We start from the raw sequence: 3,527 nt of genomic DNA, 5'->3' as shown, positions 1-3,527 counted from the left end.
AAAATGAAAGCTTGTTTAATGAGACACCTAGAAGGAATGTAACTTTTCCTTAATTTTGATACTGTGAGAGAAAAAGATGTTGGAGGTTGGCAAGACTGCTCATCAATTAAGAGCACTTGCTGCTCTTGTAAAGGACCCAGGTTGGATTCCTAGTATCCACATGACAATGGCTCACAACTGTCTGTGATTCCAGCTCCAGGAGATCCAACACTCTCTTCTGGCCTCTACAGTGACACATATGGTGCACAGGCATACATGCTGTGCATAAAGTAAAATAAATACATCTTAAACTTTTAATTTTTAAAAATTGCCATTAAATGCTAAACGGAGTTGGCCAGGGGGGAAGGTACCTAGTCTGCAAGCAGAAATATTGCAGAACTACTCTATCTTCTAAAACAAATCTAGTGCTGAAAGTTATTTTTGAATTTATGAGAAAATTGAAGATAAAAATAGAGGTGAGAATAAAATTTTTAGGATATACTACAAAATAGTATTTTCTCCACCAGTCCTGGCAGATTATTCTGAAAAATATAATAAAATTAATGCTGTGGGACCGGTAAGGGAAGGCCTTTAAGTTTTCAGTTCACTCCTAGTTATTCTTTTGTTATTTGTATGAAAAGATGTGGCAATTGATACTTTTAAAGTAGAGCCTGAACCCATTTGTGTGAATCTGTGGCTCCTTTTCTAGTAATCTTTGACCATCTCTCCAAGATGTATAGGGAAACAAGATACACTAAGAGTTCTGGCTCATTGGTTCTCATTAAATAAGATTTTCCCACAGTTTGAACACTAAATGGGTCAATTTTGCTTCAATAGCTCAAGTCAGCAGCCATCTAGTCAAGGCAATACCGTGAGAAAATACTCAGTTTTGATGCTTTACATGCTTTCTAGTTCTTGATCTATGATCCTTACCCTTTTTCCTGGTCCAGAGAAGGATAGTGTTTTGTGAATGGAGGATTTTCCATCATTTTCCCTCCATCATTCATCAGTCTCCTGTTTTACAATCTCATAGCATCTCCTTCCTGGGAAATTTTAGTTCTTCCTATTATATTCCATCAGATGATGAAGAAAACTAAAGCCTGGGGAGATGGACCAGTAGGTAAAGTGCTTCTGCTCAAGCATGAGAACTTGAGTTTGGTTTGCCAGCACCCATAGAAAACTGGCCATGGCCTAACTCTACCTATAAGCCCATTTCAGTTATTGCTGGGGACAAGGGATAAGCAGTTCCTGGGAGTTCACTAAGTAGACAGTCTAGCCAAAATGGTGAGCTCCATCGTCAGTGACACCTGATCAAAGAGTAAATTGAGGGACAATTGAGGATGACACCTGGCATCGACCATTGACCTCCAGGTGTCCCCACACAGGAGAGTACATTAGTGCACACACTTGGACAAACACACATATACCACACAGAGATAGGGTAGAAGTATGTATTTAAACACCACAAAGAATCCTACTACATTGTATGTTAACCTAAAGAGTTAATGAAGAGAAGATAAGAAATAGCAGAGGAGAGATTTTTCTTTTTAAATTTTACTTAGGTAGGTATGTGAGAATGCACATGGTCCCTTGGAGGCCAGAAGAGAGTATTGAAGTCCCTGGATCTAGAGTTTTGGGCAATTGTGAGCCACTGGATTTGGGTGCTGGGAACAAAACTCTAGTCCTTTACAAGAGCAGCAAGTATTCTAACTACTCTTTCGGACCAAATCCAGAGACATTCACATAACCACTGGTACTTTGACCTCATTTCACAACAATGAAGGGCATATTTTAATAATGGGGCTTAAGAGGTTAGACAGATGGCTGATTAGTTAAAAGCACTGGCTGTTCTTCCAAAGAATGTAGGTTCAATTCCCAGCACCCACCTCAAGCAGTTTCTTATCACCTGGAACACCAGCTCCAGGGGATCTGATGTCTTCTTTTGGCCTTCCATGAATCCTGACATTTTCTCCCATATATATCAGAAAAGTATCTCAAACTCAGCAGGTACAAAGTGAAGACACTGGCTTTCTGCCCCAATTCTCCTCTCTTCCAGTCATCCAGGCTAATGGTTCCACCATCTACCCAGGTGTTCAAACACAAACATTCAACCCATGCTCAACTTTTGCCGCTAGTTCTATATCTAAATGTCTGAAGTTCATCTCCTTGATCAGACCTTACACCGTGCTGCACAGACTTCTGCAGTAGTTTTGTGACTGGTCTGCCCTTTTTGCTCTCTGTCTGTCTTCCAAAGACATGTTCACAAATAGCAAAAAGAGTCCTACTCAAATGTACATGAAGTCAACCCCCTCCTTAGATCACTTCCCAGTATCTCTGCTGTGCATTTAGAAAAAGTTTGAATGTTTTTCCTAATACAGCCTTCTTGGTCTAACTCTTATGTCTATTTCCTTAATCATTCTTCCTACAAACAAATACCAAGCACTTTGGCCCCATGTTGCTCATCTCTTTCTCTTTCATGATTTCTCATTGAGTGTTCTCTCTTACCAGAATGCATTCTCCAAACCCCTTAGTGCTACCGTTACCACCAAGTTTCTCTGACCTTCACCTTATTACAAAGGCTGGTGCCAAACATTCTGGTTATTCCAGATATATTTGCTGGATTTTCTGTGCAACTATCAAAAGGTAGAGTTGCTATTTGCCCCCTGGATCCTATGTAGAATGGGAGCCCCTGAAAGGCATATATTGCCTAAATCACTTGAGGCATGTGCCTCACAGAGCCACCTCATGAGCCAAATTGTCCCATGGAAGTGTTTCACGAAAAAATCCATGCATAGTGAATGTGTTTTGTGTGGCCTACTATAGCTAATGTTCCTATCATCACTTCTGCCAGCACAAGTTTGGTATTCAATAAAGATTATTTCCAATAAATAAATGACAAAGTAGTTGGGAAAATAAAAACTGAAAAGAAAAGCCAGCTTTAGCCATCAGGTGTCCTGTTCAAGGAAAATCTAGTCTCCTATAATTAAACAAAGGGTCCTTTCCCCTGGTCCTTCTCCTATCCTTCCAACCTTAGGATAAGGGACAACAGAACCATGAAGGGAAAGAAGGAAGTTGAAAAATGGATCCTACTGTCCTCCTTTAAGAAAAAGTCAATTTAGAAGACCACAGAATCAGCTGTCCTTTCCTTGTTTCTCTGTATCTTAAAAGGCCTCTCTGAGACTCCTGTCAGAAGAAATCTGGAACTTTCTTTATAAGAAAGCTGAAGGCCTTCTATAATTAGTACTTTTTTTTAGAAAATTGCAAAAAATCACCATATCTATTTAGCCTACTTCCTGAAATATTTTTTTCTGATTTTTCGAGATAAGGTCTCTTTGTGTAGCCCTGGGTCTCTCTGTATAGCCCTGGTTGACCTAGAAACTAGCTCTGTAGACCAGGCTGGCCTCCAACTCAGAGATCTGCATGCCTCTGCCTCCCAAGTTCTGGGATTAAAGGTGTGAGCCACCACTCCCCAGCCTCCCTCCTTCCTTTTAACATTTCCAAGTAATTCAACAAAGCCATTTATTTTAAAAAGAAAAATGTGTCATGAA

The sequence above is a fragment of the Cricetulus griseus genome, chromosome X, assembly GCF_003668045.3.
Source record: "Cricetulus griseus strain 17A/GY chromosome X, alternate assembly CriGri-PICRH-1.0, whole genome shotgun sequence".
In the NCBI taxonomy this organism is placed as follows: Eukaryota; Metazoa; Chordata; class Mammalia; order Rodentia; family Cricetidae; genus Cricetulus; species Cricetulus griseus.
The sequence above is the reverse complement of the archived record's forward strand: the minus strand, read 5'-3'. Positions refer to the sequence as shown.